This window comes from Colossoma macropomum, unplaced genomic scaffold (assembly GCF_904425465.1).
Source record: "Colossoma macropomum unplaced genomic scaffold, Colossoma_macropomum, whole genome shotgun sequence".
Taxonomy (NCBI): domain Eukaryota; kingdom Metazoa; phylum Chordata; class Actinopteri; order Characiformes; family Serrasalmidae; genus Colossoma; species Colossoma macropomum.
Genome location: NW_023494792.1, coordinates 39075192 through 39093106, shown reverse-complemented (window position 1 = coordinate 39093106; position 17915 = coordinate 39075192).

Here is a 17915-nt window from a genome sequence, read left to right as displayed (position 1 = left end):
AAGACGAACATCAATAATTTGGAGACGAATGGACTTAATTGCATTTATAATCACTCCAGCTAGTTTCCGGATACGTTTAATCTGCAACAAGAAACTGTCAAACACTAAGTCATGAAGTCAGCTTCTCGTTCGAATTCTCCCATTCCACCTTAAATGGCGCAGCAGTAATGTACATTCTGGTGCCTCATGTACCATTTAAGCACGTGACCGTTTGCTCGAACTGTCCGCGTTCTGTGGTTCAGATTTTGCCCGGATTGCCTGAAGCCTGTAGAGAAATTGTAGCAAAAATTATCGCTATAGCTACACAAAAATTTGTTATATACAGCTGTTATATACAGCTATTGGCTACACTTCATAAAACTGTAGTGGCTACAGCTATTAGCTACAAAAATTTGTACTTAACTACAAAAAGTAGCACCCATCCCTGAAGTCCAGTGTCCTAAATGAGCAAGCTAAGGCACAGCTGAGGACAGGTCTGCACAGGATAATGCAATGATACAAGTACCACAGTACAAGCTTACAAGTGAGATTGACAGAGGCTTTGGATCAGAATGAAGAAAGATTTATAAGTTAATGACTAATGTTGGTTCAGGTATTACACTGACTGTTTGGTGCATTGTGCTGACTTTAGGGGTCAGTCCAGCAGATGGCATTATACCACTGGACTCAGACCACATATGGGACCAGCATGATGGAGAGAGAGAGAGTGAGAGAGGGAAAGGACACGTCCCCACCGCCGCCCACACTCTGGCCACAAGCAATCACGGCCTCAGCCCCTTTATTTTGTCTTGAGCGGCCCGTGCTGGAAGTGCACTGATCTTCCGAAGCCTGTCATTTCAACGTCGGTGAGTAGGCGGTGGTTTGGTTTGGTTTGTCACGCAGGGAGGACCTGGACCACGACTGGTCCATAATCCAACTTTGACAGTCTGCGGCCTTGCATTCCTCTTAACCCACAGAACCTCCCACTGCCCTGCACCAAAAATACCAGCCAAAGTCCAATCTCCACTCAGACTTATTAATACACGCCGTCCAGTGTGGGCCGAAGGTGTTGAAATTGCATTTCTTTTATCTAGTAGTCGCTACAGCTGCCCAGTAGAAGGTAACTGTTAGTTAAGCCTGTAAAGACCTGATGTGACTCCAGAATTTGGCTAGACTACATGCCTACATTTTCATTGGCGTGTGTGTGTCTGTAATTATACAGCATGCCCCTGTAGCATTATTTTGTCCTTCTGAACAGGAAGCACAGCTTGTGAATGTACAGCTTCCAATAAAAACATGGTGAAGAACATATGTCCATGCTGCATTGTAGACACCCAAACAAAGTCACATGATCAGAATGTTTAGGGATGTATGTGTGGCCAGCATTTTATGAGTGCTGAGTTTCACTGTAGAATTAAGCGAGCACAAACAACATAATGCAAAGCTTTTGGTTGAACTATTGGTTAATTGAATGCCACTGAACAATGTGTCAATGTGGCACTTACAAATGTTTCTAAATCTGCTTTTCAGGAGTCTTAACTAGAGAGGCATAATAATATCAGAGTAAAAAAAATGATTGGGGTCAGACAGAGATTTGACCAATATTTCAAACCAGTATATGAGCTTTTTATTCATTTTGTTGCCCTCATTACCCTCTACAAATAGATGTTACATTATTGAAATCAATAAACATCCAACATTTTTTTTTTTTAACTTTTAGGGTTTAAAATGAGATTTTTAATTGAAGCGCTTCACTTAAGACTATGGAGAGGAATTCATCACTACAATGAAAAAACATAAATACACTGCACATATGACATTACTTTTCTATAGTGACACAAGTGCCACAATGAAAAAACTAAATCTCTATTACACCATTTTCATGTTACTTGACCTCTTTACTGAAAAGCAGTGCATGAGGATTTGCATCAAAAAAATGAAATGCTGGATTTGTGTCAGAATTGAATACAATCTACTTTGAAATGTAATGAAGACACAACAATATTGTTTTCCGCTGTGCAGTACTTCAAACAACAATAAATCAATGTAATGAGTCTTAGAGGTTGGTTGCATTTTCTGCTTCTCATATCCAAGAACTCTAAAAAAGAAGTCCATGATGCTGAGGTCTGGACTCTGGGGTGGACAGTCCATTACATTTTTCTATACCTCCAAAGTTCAGTCTTAGAAGTTGGTTGCATTTTCTGCTTCTCACATCCAAGAATTCTAAAAAAAAAAAAAGTCGGTGATGCTGAGGTCTGGACTCTGGGGTGGACAGTCCGTTGTTCTGAGAAACCAGCAGCTTTTTTGTTTGATGTGCATATGTTGTTCTTTTTTTATCAATTTCTTTTTCTCAGTAACAGCTTCTTGACAACTAACTTTCTTGAATGTAAGCAGGACTGTCTACAGCTCTTCCATTTTGCAACTGTTCCAGTGGGGACTAACATAAGACCCCATTTAATAAGAGCCTGGCTGCTTCCTATTTCTCCCGTTATATCAAAAACATGACTGCAAAACGCCAGAGGGCGCCTGTGAGCAAGTCCTAAATGCATGGGGTGAATGGAGCTAAATAGCTAAAAACAAATGTTAAAATAGTTTCTAACCACTTGCCCAAGTCAACCTTTAATTTTGTAAAAGTAGAAGGATGTATTTCATAATAAAGCAAAGAAAACTTACATGTATATTACCTTTTCTTCTACAGCAAACAAGTTTTGGGCGATAAGGTGCTAGCATTACTGCTAGTGAGTGCTGATTGGTTGTATTCCTGCTAGCAGAGCAGCTCATTGGCTGAGTGAAGCAGACGTCATGAACATAAACTCCTGTAACTGGAGTTCAGAAGCGCTTAAAAATACGACAGCGGTGTTAAAATGTTTTAAGCTGTTCTGTGTTCAGGAAATGAATGTATTCTTTATAAAATGTTTAAGCATTTAGAAACTATTATTTTGCTCAAATGCTCGATATTAAAACATTAATTTTGGACTCATTTGGGAGCGCCCTCTAGCGTTCGATAAACCCAGAAGACATTAGAGTGGCAAACTCACTCTATACAAGTATTTGCGGATACATATGCACACAAACAAATACATTGTGCTTTCACCTCTTCATCCCCTCTCCTTTGTGAGACTTTACTGGAAACTCCCTGATATGAATATAAAATGCAATGAAAACTGATGTCGCCATTCATTTTGCTTATGATAACCTTATAATTATACAAGCTTATTCTTTCCTCAGGGTCTCTTTAGTAGAGGCGGTGAGGTGTGTGTGGACACTAATTCACTGCGTTGTAATGTGATGACTCTGCTGAATGCTCGTAGTCTCTGGAGCTTGAAGGAGTCGATATCGTCTTTTCAGAACAGACATTAATCACACACTATGCTCCAGTCAAAATGAAAGTCATACACAGCCTAAAGAAGTATAGACTATACATCTTATTATTGGCCATATTATAAATCCCATGGCTGATTTATTAGTGTTCTCTGCTATATTAATTGCTGAATTAAACTCAATTTATGTAAAGATTAAGTAAAACGCTGTTTCGATGTTATTAGAGCCGTGGTGTCTGCAGTAGGTATATTAAGGGCATAGAAATAAAAGTAAATGGGTGGTAAATTTGTTTGAGAACCTTTTTCCCTTTGTGCCCATTGACTGCCCCCAGCACCCTCTGGATTCACTGTTAAGAATATGAAGATGGCTTTTTTGGAACACTGTTATTGAAGGTTAGTGTAAGTATTTTGCTTACCCTGCCAACCAAAGTTAGCTTTTAGCTTTTTAAGATGTTTTTAAGATGATTTATACTAATGAGCATTAGGGGTGCGATTATTCGACTTAATTGACTAGTTAGCAATTATTTTAATAGTAGTTTAGTTAGTAACATCATTAAGCGTCTTTATCGCGCTCATTAGGAATGTTTTGACATTACCGCTCACTGAAGTTAACAAAAGCGCAATGGCAGCCTCAAGAACAAAATCCTTCAAAATGTGGGAGCATTTCACGCTAAACGCTGAAGAAAAAAATTTTGTTTGTGCTATTTGTAAAGCCGACCTTAGCTGGCACTATAGTGTGTAAAAATAGCCCATATACCATTAGAGGTGCACTCGTTAGTGTATATGAAGTACAGAAGTGTGTGGTTTGGGACGCGGCGATAGTTGTGCTAGCGAGTTAGTTAGCTAATGTTAATACTAAAAGCCGTCCTACTTCATGTTCTGAGCTGTAACATCTTCTGTTTCGGAATGCAGGTTCTCTGGTATCGTTAATGGAGTTGGAACATAGAAGTAATTATTATTCACAGCCACCCTGTTCACGTTCCAGATAACATAAACACTTTTAAACATCGCATCGTTGCCGTTACGTCGAGGCCACGAACGTGTTCAAACTCGGTAAACACAGGAGAGCGTTTCTAAACAGTTTTCTGTTTTCCGCGAACATTTTTCTCCACTCGCAAACAGTTTCAGGAGGGTAGTTCTCCGTGAACACGCATGGAAGCTAGGCGAAGGGTTACCGGTGAAATGAAACTTTACACAAAATCGTCCATTTGACTGTTCATAGAGAAGTTTGCCACAAACGTTCACCACTTTCCACTCCGCTCCATCAAAGCGCATCTTCTCTGCAGCGGGAATATCCGCTCTCAGAGGAGAGCGAGACTCTCACAGGAGCGCGGAGAGATGCTTTCCTCCGTTTCAATAAAGACCTGTGATTGTAGAATTTACTTGCAACAGAGTGTAGACAGACAGCAGAATGCACAAAACACAGTTTAAGTTAAAAATTTAAATTTGGGTGTTTTTTAAAGGAAAATTGATTTAGTTTTGCTATATTTTATTGCTGCTACTATTGGAGTTTTGTTTATCTTTTGTATTAGCAGGAAAGTTAATTAAAACAGTGAATTGTTGAATGCTATTCATCTTTATTGCTGATAGCTACATAAGTGTTATTTAGAAATGTAGTGATTCATAATCCGAATAATCGATTATTCGTTTCAGTAATCGATAGCTTATTCGACTACCAAATTAGTCATTTGTTGCAGCCCTAATGAGCATGTTATATGTGTATCCCTAATTGAAAGCATGTGCGTTGGGTCAAAATCTTATTCAGTCTTACTCAAAAGTGCAGATACAGAGCGAAAAACATACTTGAGTGAAAGTCGTATCTACATTTTAGCATATATAAAAGCAAAAGGAAATATCTCAACAGATACAAGCTTTTGGTTCTGTCTGATGCAGCCAATAATGGGCAATACTGGTCCATGCCCAAGACAAATTAACATACATTGATATTGTTTTCGTTGGATGTTTTAATAAACGCAATATCCTAAAATGTGCGGTAACTTCACTGATTGGGAAAATTTAGAAAGAGAAAAAAAATAGTAGTGTGTACTTTGAAGTCTAAAGAAGGTCTAAATGCAAATGGAAAGAGTAAAAAGCGTGTTTTTTTTCCCTTGGAAATGTTGTTGAGTAGAAGTATCCAACATCACTACAAATTATACTCAATAATACTAAAGTACAAATCTTCCAAAATATTACCTAAGTATAGTAACAAAATACAATTCACAGTTTTTCACCGGCGTTGCTCTTCATACCAAAACAGAATGACACTGAGTGTTGCGAAATGCATACATGTTGGTAGATAGCTGTTTTATGCTTTTTAAAACCATGTAGGTAAATGATAATATACAACCCCATTTCCAAAAAAGTCGGGATGCTGTGCAGAATGTAATTAAAAATAAGATGTAATGATATGCAAATAATGTAAAGCATATTTTTAAAGGAAAATACTACAAAGACAACATACCAAATGTTGAAACTGAGAAATTTGATTGTTTTTTATATTTAATATATATGCCCATTTCGAATTTGATGCCAACAACACATTCTAAAAATGTTGGGACGGGGGCATGTTTACCACTGTGTTTCATCACCTCTTCTTTTAACAACACTCTGTAAGTGTTTGGGAACTGAGGAGACCAATTGCTGTAGTTTTGAAAGTGAAATGTTTCCCCATTCTTACTTGATATAGGATTTCAGCCGCTCAGCTGTTCAGGGTCTCCTTTGTCATGATTTTCATTTCATAATGCACCAAATGTTATCAGTGGTGACAGGTCTTTAGCGCCCGGACTCTTTTAATACAGAGCCATGCTGTTGTAATACATGCTGAATGTGATTTGTCATTCTCTTGCTGAAGTAGGCCTTCCCTGAAAAAGACGTTGTCTGGAAGGCAGCATGTGTTGCCAAAACATGTATATTATCGTTTAGCATTAATGATGCCTTCACAGATGTGCACATCACCCATACCATGTGCACTAATGCACCCCTATACCATCATGAATACTGGCTTTTGAATTGTGCACTGATAACAAGCTGGGTGGTGTTTAACCTGGAGGACACAGTGTCGGACCGCAGGACACTTTTCCATTTCCCCTCTGTCCATTTTATATATCAGGCCCAGAGAAGGTGGGAGCATTTCTGGATCCTGTGTATATATGGTTTCTTCTTTGCATTTTAGAGTTTTAACTTGTATTTGTGAATGCAGCAACAAACTGTTTTCACAGACAATGTTTTTCGGAAGTGTTCCTGAACCCATGCAGTGATTTCCCCTAAAGAATCATGTCTGTTTTTAATGCAGTGCCACCTGAGGGCCTGAAGATCATGACCAGCAAATATTGGTTTTTGGCCTTGTCCCTTGCATACAGAGATTTCTCCAGATTCTCTGAATCTTTTAATGATATTATGTACTGTAGACAATGAAAAGCAAAAATTCTTTGCTATTTTATGTTGAGAAACGTTATTCTTGAATTGTTGCACTATTTGATCATGCAGTGTTTCACAGAGTGGGGAACTCCCATCTCATCTTTACTTGTGAAAGACTCAGCCTCTCTGGGACGCTCTTTTTATACCTAATCATGTTACTGACCTGTTGTCCATTAACCACCAGGTGTTTTTTTAGCATTACACAACTTTACCAGCCTTTTGTTGCCCCCATCCCAACTTTTTTGGAACATGTTGTTGGCATCAAATTCAAAATGGGCAAATATTTTTCAAAAAACAATAACATTTCTCAGTTTCAACATTTGATATTTTGTCTTTGTACTATTTTCAATGAAATATAGGGTTTAAATAATTTGCACATCATTGCATTTTGTTTTTGTTTACATTTTGCACAGCACCCCAACTTTTTTGGAAATGGGGTTGTATTTTTTAAAAATAATATTTAGTGTTTAGTAGTACTGGGCAAAATCAGAGACCAGATATGCTTTGATTTATTGAATTTCCAGTGAAAACCTCAATTAAATTCAAGTTTTTCATTTTACAGCATCAGGAAAAAAAATAAATATAAGATCTGTGTTTTTAAGTATTTACTGTGTCCACATTTAGCCTTTCTTACAGTTTCCATTTTTTTAGAACATTTGTTTTCATTTTTTTCAAAGAATTCTGCAGGGATATTTACTTCCAAAGTTCAGTCTTAGACTTAGAAGACTTAGAAGGGTTTTTTTTTTTTTTGCTTTTCACAATCCAAGTAAGCGATGTTCATGTCTGAACTCTGGGGTTCCCAGTCCATTTTTCTGAGAACACCAGCAACATCTTTGTTTTTGTCTATTATCTTATCTTAGGCTACCTGACAGCTACGCATCCCTTCAGACCTACAGATTTGAGTTGTCTTCTCATAGAGGAAGCAAGAGAGAAACACCTGATTTTTTTTTTCATATTTCCTTAGCTGTGCAATAGTAATTCAATTTTGCCTGAAAATTAAACAAATGAAGGGTGGTCTCTGACTGTAGGCGATAAACTGTCTCTAAGTCTGCAATATGCATTTGAGTGAAAAGCACATATAATTGAATGAATCTTATACCTAGCAGACTGGCATAATGTCCTACATATCTTGTGGTACTAAAAAATATTTACACAGTTACTTTCTCTTGAGCGTGGCGTTCTAATGATGCCCAATCAGTCTGCACCTCTACCTCCTTGAGGTTTAATTAGTGGTTTACTGATTAGACACTTCCCTTGTCTTCTATATACGGACAGGACCAGCAGTCTAGATGGGGCTTTTCGGATATCCGGTCATGAGGGCTGTTCCACCAGAAAAGGACCCTGGGGTCAGGTTTCCTCTGGGCCCGAGGCGGCTCTTGACCACAGCTTGACCACGCTGGCTCCCGCCACAGACCTTTGCGGGGGCCAAGTGGGTAGCAAGAGAGCTCACATGGCCATTGTGTTTTTCCGGAGTTTATTTTTCCCCCCGGACTCCTCTATTTAAGTGTATGCTTTCGAAGCTTCATGGTCTGGAAAGCCAATGTGCTAACTGCTGCAGGGGGTGGGGAGTGAAACTCGAGGAAGAACTCGTTTACGACCATGTTTGTAACCACTGTTTATCCCCCTTCACCCCTGTTGTTTGGGTGGCAGCAGTGTTCAAGAACAGTGCGTCTTCTGAGTTTACCACGGTGCTGTGACATCCCTCAGCAGTATAGTGACTCATTTTTAAGAAGAAGTTTGGTGAAACATCAACTTCAACATTTTTTGTTTACCATAAAAACAGTCGACCAGCAAAGATATGATTGGTGTCCAAAGTTTGTTTCTGTAGATTTGTTCTGAAGTTATGAGGTTACGAGTTCATGTAATGGAGTCTCATACCCTACCAGTTAGAACTGAGAAAACTGCATACCTAAATCATTACATACTGGCTTCAGACTGGGTTGAGTTGTTAAATAATCTGGAATAGACTTGCTTATGTAGTTCATGACACCGTATGACATGGTTATCTTTAACAATATCTCAATAACATATAAATAAAAAAATAAAAATAAAACTTAATTGGGTTTGAGGAAAGTGTGTGATGGTTAGGCATGCAGTTTGCATGATGCCAACTGGTGGAGTAGCTTACACTACTTGTTAGCTACCAAGGATGGAAAATACTTTAGTATTCGTCATTTGTTAAGTATCATTTTGGAAGATTTGTTTTTTATTCAAGCATTTTTGAAATTAACTAATTTCACATAATTGCATTTCCAAGAGAAAAAAAACTTTTTACTTCTTACATTTTCATTTTGACCTTTAGTGTACTCATTACACGTGTTAAAGGCCTGGAGCTCTTTCTCTTGCCAATCAAGAGTTCCCCTGCATTGAAATTTAATGCTTTTATTAAAACATCCAACCAAATTCATATCATTGTAAAATGAAATTGCCCACAGCTATGCTAATTTACTTATAAATGATTTGTTAAAATTTACCTTTTGATGTCATACACTTAAGTATATAGATACTTTGAGTTTTACTAAAGTATATTTTTGGTTTTCATACTGCCACTTTTAATTTATTTTATTTTATTTTATTTTAATTTAATAAGGTTTCCACAGTACCCATATTTTCAGTCAAGTACTGTTGCTCTGTGCTTGTTCCACCCCTGTTAGGTATGTTAGCATTAATGCTCCAGTGTAAAACTAAAGGAGCAAACATCATATACCAAATATGTTTTGGTTGAGTATAGGGGAAATCATGTACTTTTGATTTTTCTATAAACTTCTCCTATAATAAGAGGAAGATAGTTGGATAAACTGCCTCTGCACTACCTGCAGTGGTTCTATATACTAATACTGGAAACCACTGTAAAATTTCTTGCTTTAACACACCTGATTGAGCTCATGAAGTGCTTGCTAAGTACTGGGAAACTGAATCAGGTATATTAGAGCAGGAAAATAACACATATACATATTTGTGAAACATATACAGTGCACAGGGTCCCCAGGGCTGAGATTGAGAGTGGAAGAATTTGTGTAAATATAGCAGAAAATCTCCTACAGACATAAGTTACAATGGTAGGAGTAGTAGCAAAACAGTACTTAAATAGTTCTGTGTTCTGATAGCTGAACTGGGAGCATGCAACTATGTCTTTGGGAATCATTCATGTTTTCTCAGTTTTCTTTGCCTAGATGACCACCATAGGCCACCAAGGGTTCAGTGACTGTGTAAAAGTAGAACGTGGATATGAAGTCGCTGACAGCATGTTACTGTGGTGTCACTGCTGTATGATTACGCCTGCTGACAGTCACAGGGGTGATATAAACAGCATCAAAGGGCTATATAAGAGCAATCCTGCCAAACTCATACTCCAACACCATTCAAAATAGCAACATTGTTTTCTTCACTTTAAACTGCAGGCTGAAGGGCATGTAGAATCAGCCTGTAAGTCTTTGGCGTGGGGGCTGCCATAGGTTTTGGGGAAACAATATCCCTATTGCCCGGACATTATTGATTGAACATTACTGAAGCTTTGATGGTAATTCAGTAGTTAATGCTTTGAGATCAGACAGCACTGAAACACAAGCAACGACTAATGAGGGTTAATTTGCACATCTTATGCTGAATTAACTTTGTATCATTTGTAGCGCAAAGGGGGAGTTGGCATACTCGTATGTATTCCCTGTACATGCTGAAGTGCCAGTCATGTTTGATACATTGACAGAAGGTTAGAAGGGACTCCCTCAGTATCTGCTGCCTCAGACTCTGTATAATTCCCTCATCTCTACTCTCTTACCCTCCGAGCTGAGTCAGTTCGGGATCCTCCCACACTCAACACACACACAGCCAGCTTTGGATCCTATTGATCAATACATCCTTTCTACCAGTTTCACCTTTCAGTTGTTCAGTACATTATTTAATAAATCTAATTTCCTCAAATGCTTTGAGTGTATATGTATGTCCCAAAATATCCTGACACCTCTCCTAATTAATAAATTAAGCTACTTTAAGGTGTACCCATTGCTGATACAGGTGTTCAACTCCGTACACACTGCTTGTATAGAATCTCTAGAAAAGCATTACCAGTAAAATGGGACGTGCGTGGATCAGTCACATACGAGCCTGGAAGTTGCCATGCCCAGTGCCAAGTGTCGGCTTGAGAGTTGTAAAGACTCCTAGCATTGCGCTGTAGTGCAGTGGAAGTGTGCAAGCACCATCTAGTGAGTTGGAGTTTGTGATCCAGAACTAATCATCCAACTTCAGTACCTGATCTCACTAATGCTCTTGTGGCTGAATGCAAACAAATCCTAACAGCAATGTTCCAACAATCTGGTGTAAATCCTTCCTAGAAGAGAAGAGGCTGTTACTGCAGCATAGGGGAAAATAACTCCCTGTCTATACCCTTGATTTCAGAATGTAGGGTACGTAGGTGTCTGCAGACTTACAGTGTACTTGTATTTTAGTCTACAACACTTAAGAAGTACCGTATAGACAGGGAGAGGAAATGAAGAATGAACTTCTGTCCTGTGTATAATTAGCCAAACAGGAGTAGATTGCCTGAGAGAGATTTACTCATTGAAGTATACTGAGTTGTTAAGATTATAATGCACTTGTAAATGTAAATTTTTAAACAAACGGTTACTGTTGTAACAAAACCTGAAAAACAGTACTTTTATATGTGAAGCAGAAATGTTTGTAACTTTAACATGAGGATTTCATTGCATTCAGCCACAGTATTCAGAGCATCAGTGAGAATGTAATTACACAGCTCTACAGCCCAATGCCGGTGAGCTTTATATTCCTCTAGCTGACTCTTGGCACTGGACATGACTCATATGTGGCTCATATGTGGCTGCTCCAGAGCATCCCAATTTGGCAATGCTTTTCTATGGAGATTTTTCAATCAGAAGAATTCAATAATTAGAAGAGGTGTCTGAAAACTTTTGACATTTAGTGTATGTTAATGTAAAGAGATTTATCCAAAGTACTTTGGGGTAATTTCTATTGATAAATTCATCATGCGATTGAAAGTATGACAACATTTTCAAATGATGAATGTAAAAAAAAAATAATAAAGACAGAAAGATTTGGGGTTTTGATAAGACACTGACAAATTTCTTGACTGTTAACATAGTACAGACTGCTATAATGTTCAATTTACCCTTTGGGTGCGAGTTCTACTCTGAGTGGCTAATTTGCATGCAGCAGCTTTGCCAAACTGTGCAACAGTGTCCTAGTGCTGCAATGCAGTGAATTATTATCTAGTGCACAGGGTGGACCCCTCTTCCACCAGAGGGCGATGCCTCCAAAAAAACATTAGCTCTCACTCTTTGAAAGGGAAACTCCGTTTTTGAAAGTGCTTTCTCATTTAACATTTCTATGCATTGACCTTTGGTTGTGATCCAGAATGCTTCCTCATCTCACTCAGATGCAGAAAGCCTTTGTTTTGTATTACTGTCATGCCAGGTTACAGAGATTAGACAGCTTGTTTTTGTCATTGACGGACTGTCATAAGCACTTTTACCTGCACTGCAAGGAAATAGGAATGACATGACTAAATAAGCTTGTAAACCCAACACAGAGACTGAGAAAATTGTTTAATATTCTATTTTAAAGGGTTTACTAAGCTCAAATAGATTTGAGATTACTGTGTCCACGTAAAGATGATATAAAGTAAAGCATTTGTCTCACTAGTCTCTGCAGGATCTGCTGGCATAGGGGCAGAATCAATCTCTAAAATGACCCACTTACTGTCACTGCAATCTGTGGATGTGTATGTGCTCCCCTTTCATCTGCAAAGTTACCTTGCTTCACGTTCCTGACCTGCTGCCTCTCACCCACTCCAAGAATGTGTGTCCAGCAATCAGGCAGTGGGGAAAGGTGCTCACGCTCTCGCACCCGCTTTGAGATCTGGCGATGCACTTGACACCTGGAGGGGGTGAGAACGTGCGAAGCGGCCCACGAATGTCTGACAGAATGTCTTACATTCCTAGCCTGGGCAGTGGGCTCTGAGGCCTGGTGTTGGGTTCCGGCCATTGGAGCCTGGGGGGAGACAGGGGAACAGGGTGCTGACTCAGCAGCACTGACTCCTCTGATGTCTTTCTCTCACTTGCTTGTCGCTCTTTAAATCAAGAAGTGTCCCACAGCTTGGAAGCTTGATCACCAAGCAAGAACCCTGGTCTTCATCAATTTCAATGTAGAATGTCTCCTAGATGTAATTTTTGAAGTCAGTAAAACATAAGCAGGGCCATTTTGGAACATTTGGGGGCATCCCACTTGAGAGACCCCACACTTAACACACCCTAATCATATTCCTTTGTATGCAAAATCATCTTGATAAATAAACAATGTAAAAATATCTCAGGACTTGAAATAGTATTTGTCCAAAAAATTCCCAGAAAATTCAGGATCCCTTGGTAGCCGTAATGGACATCTTACACTGCTTATAGCATTTGCACTTGGCTTATTCCAGATCAGAAGAAGATTATTAATTAGTTAATGAGTTGAATCAGACATGTTAGATGAGAAAAAGCATAAAAATGTGCATAGTGTGGCAGGGGTGCAATAAGGAGGCGGGAGATTTAAATCAGAGACCATAAAAATTTAGCTTTTTTGCATGTGACTTTTAGGGCTTACTGAAAAATTCGTACTTTGTAATTTATTAAATAATAATAGAGGATTTTATAATTTATAAGAAGTTTGTACATAATTTGAGATACAGTATCACCCCCATGTAAATATTCAGTGGTAAGAAGAGCGAGAGTATCGTTTTTAATTAAAATCAAGATGCTGCCAAATAAAACACAAATCAGCCTTTCAAAAACACCAGAAAACAAAAAAGAACCATACCAAAAAGAGGAAGACAGTTTCACACAGTTTTTCAGAGGTAAAGGTAAGCTATAAAAACTGAGGCTGTTAATAGAAAGGGAACTTATGCTATATTAACTGCAGTTGTATCAAATGGAAATGCTGCAATGGAGCTGTCGAAACAAAAACACAAATTTGTAGTTCAAATTAAGTGTTTTCAGGTCCTTCCCTCATAAATAAATAGTACAACATGTATTCCATTATTCAAAAGCCGTACATTTTTAAAGCCATACAGAAATGTATTTTTCTTCATATTTATTTATTATTCCCTTTTTAGGAACAGTGTGCTGAAACGGTAGGACCTTCCTTTGCTCTCAAAACAGGCTTAATTCTTCATAGTATGAATTCTTGGAAAATATTCCTTTGAGATTCTTGTCCACGTTAAGATGCCTGCATAATACAATTCCTTTTCAGGTGCACTTTCATGCTGCGAATCTCCTGTTCCACCACATCCCAAAGGTGTTCTATTGGATTCAGATCTGGTGGCTGGCAAGGCCACAAAGCTCATTGGGCTTCATTTACCAACATCTTCCTACATTCTTTCTAAAATGTGTTCTTGAGAAAGGTCCTAAGAAAACACAGATCAGTCTACATCAGATTCATGATGGGTTCTTACACCGCAGACTTGTTCACGACCTTTTGGCTCTTGTGTTTGTGTAGATTCAGCTTTTACCTAAGAGGAAATCTCAAATAAGAAAACATTGGTTAATGTCAGAATCTTTGTGAAGATTGTATACAAGGGTTTTAAGAAGAAATTTCTTAAGAATGGTTGTTAAATGAGGGCCCTTTTCATGTTCATAAAACCAGTTTGAGATGACTTTTGCTTTGTGAAATGGTGCATCGTCATGCTGGAGGTAGTCATCAGAAGATGGGTAAACTGTGGCCATGAAGGGATGCACATGGTTAGCAACAATACTCAAATGGGCTGTGGCATTCAAGCGATGATTGATCTCCACACCATTAAACCACCTTTACTAGCCTGGACTGTTGACACAAGGCAGTTTGGGTCCACGTATTCATGTTGGAGCCAAATTCTGACCCTGCCATTTTTGTGCCTCAGCAGGGATTCATTGGGATTCATCAGTTTTTCCAGTTTGGTGAGCCTGTGCCCAGTGCAGCCTTAGCTTGCTGTTCTTGGCTGACGAAAGTGGAACCCAGTGTGGTCTTTTGCTGTTGTGGCCCATCCGCCTCAGGGTTTGACATGTGCATTCTAGGAGATGCTTCTTTGCTCACCACAATTGTACAGAGTGGTTCTGAGTTATCTGAGTTATGTCCTGTCAGTTCAAACCAGTCTGGCCATTCTTTATTGACCTCACTCATCAACAATGTGTTTCCATCTGCAGAACTGCTGCTCACTGGATGTTTTTTTTTCTTTGTTGCACCATTATGAGTAAACTTTAGAGACTAATCTACATGAAAACCCCAGGAGATCAGCAGTGATGGAAATATACACATTTTTTACCCATTCTGATAGTTGATGTGAAAATTACTTGAAGCTGCTAGCCCGTTTCTGCATGATTTAATGCACTGCAGTGCTGCCACAACATTGGCCGATTAGATAACTGCATGAATGTGTATCCCTTGGGAGGAATCACGACTCAAAAGGGTCGACACCGGTTAGCAAACAATAACACAAGAGCCAAATTAACAGAGGATGAGGTTTTAACAAAGGGGAAAAGCAGGTGAAGCAATGGCTTTGATTAAATAGTTTGAGTCTGTGCAGCAGCAGCAGCATCAAGTCCATGCAGGTGAAGTTTGCACAGCGTTGTACAGCAGGAAGCTCCATGGTGGTTAAACTGGTCCAGAAGGCTGGCAAGCAGTGGGCACCCCATCAAGGCTGAAGAAACAACAACATCAGACAGTGCAGAATGGGCAGTTGTTCGAACCCGGCAAAAGAAAAAATACAGAGAGTTAGTTCTGTCGAGAGAAACTGATTACAGTATACAGTGTTAACAGAGTGCACCAGAGATTAGATATTACAGCCTAACTAAGAGGGAGAGCTAGAAATGTAACAGAGACATGAGGGCTCCCTGAGATGACAGTGCCCCCCCACCATCAACAAACTTGGGTGAGCGTGTGAGAGCAGCGGGACGACAGCACCAACACTCCCTGTTTACCCTAATACTCTATGTCCATGAACCCCCAGATCTGCACCTTTTATCTAACAGGGAAAACTAATTACCAAAAGTCTTGACTAAACAAGTAGGTATTTAGCCCTGACTTAAAGACTGAGGCTGTATCTGAGTCCTGAACACTGACTGAAAGATTATTCCAAAGCTGGGGGGCTTTGTATGAGAAGGCTCTCCCCCCTGATGTAACTTTATTAATTCTAGGTACTAATAATAAGCCAGCACCTCGTGATCTAAGTAGGTGCAATGGTTCATAGCAGGAGAGGACTTCACTCACGTACTGAGGGGCGAGTCAGTTTAGAGCTTTATAGGTCAGTAAGAGAATTTTGTAATCATTGCGAAATTTAACTGGCAACCTGTGTAGGTTTGATAAAACTGTTCTGATACAGTCAAACTTTCAGGTTCTTGTGAGGACTCGTTCTGCAGTGTTCTGGACTAACTGAAGCTTGTTAAAGCTTTTGCTGGAACTTCCAGACAGCAGGGCATCACAGTAATCCAGACTTGAAGTAATAAATGCACAAACTAGCTTTTCTGCATCCTGTAAAGACAGTGCATTTCTTAATGTAGCAATATTGTAGAGGAAAGCTTTACTAGTAATGATAGCTATATATGCATCGAAGGACAGATAAGGATTTATCTTGACACTAAGGTTTTTTTTACAGATGCACCTGATGTAACTGAGAAACTATTTAGTTTAAGCATTAAATTAGACGATTTGCTTATAGCAGCTTTTGGACCAAGAAGAAGAACCTCTGTTTTATCTGAGTGGAGTAGGAGAAAGTTACTCAACATTTAGTCTTTCATGTATTTTATAGTCTTCGATCTTATTAAGTTGAAGTTTATCTGGTTTGGTTGATAATATATAATTGTGTGTCATCAGTGTAGCAATGGAAATTGATGCTGTGTTTACTGATAATGGTACCCAGTGGTAGCATATATAACATGAATAGTAGAGGTTTTAAAACAGAGCCTTGTGGAACACCATATTTTACTTTTGTAAGAACAGATGATTCACCATTTTAACCAGCTCAGTTTGTTGAAGTAAGGTAAATGATTCCAGCCTCTGTGCAGTAGTTACAATATTCTCAAGATCTGGATTAGCTTTGTACGGCAGCAGGTTTGTAGAGGTTAACTATGCGTTTTGAATTTTTTGCCTGGTTGTTTCAATTTTATTATTGAAGAAATTCATAAAATCATTTTTGCTGTAAGCTGATGGTATCTGGGTTTCAGTAGCTGTTTGGTTCCTAGTCGATTTAGATAGATAGATAGATAGATAGATAGATAGATAGATAGATAGATAGATAGATAGATAGATAGATATTTATACACACACACACACACACACACACACAAACAATGAATGTCTTCCTTTCTTTTGCTCCACCCCTTTTTTGATCCGCCCTGACTTCATTTATTGTGTTCACCTGTGTCTCGTTTAGTCTGCGTGCATGTGTGTGTGTGTGTGTCTCATGCCCAGACAATAATTATAGAGCTGCTGTGAATATGTCTACTGATGACTTACCTCATGTAAAATGCCTTTGATATCACTCTTGTGAGACTTCTCTCTCATCTCTCAGTGTGAACTGAATCTTCTTCAAGAGTGAATATTATAATAAACTATGATTATACATTCATACATCATGAAGCCAAAAAAAGACGAAAACAAACAGACAAATGAGGCACACTTTGATCTTACTCAGCAAAGGAAACTGTGTCCTCTATATCCGTGAGCTGGCAGGATTTCTGCCTGAGTCATTCTCCACTGTGCTTGAGTACCTAGAGTTCTCCAGCTCTCTGGAGGGGGCAGATGCTGTGTCCTCACAAACCACTCTTCTGCCTCCACTTCTGTCAGCTGGGGCACACTCAGCACACTTCAGCATTAACACATGCCACACGCGCTAAAGCCAAGCGACCTCACTGCAGCAATCACTAAGACTGGCTGCTATCACCACGACTAAATCAGCAGGATATGGCAGGATATGGTGTTGATAACAAATTAATCATATAGCCATTTTTAATCCTTTCAGCCATCTATGTCTGTGGTAACTATGGCGGAGTTAATGATTTAAGACATTGTTATTATAGTATTATAGTACCATGTACTATGTACTATGTTTCCATTTTATATGCTTTAGCATTCTGCATTTTGCAGAAATGACAAAAAGATGAGCTTGGGCATTTTTTTTCCTGTAGAATTATGGTTCAGTTATGTCATCTGGAA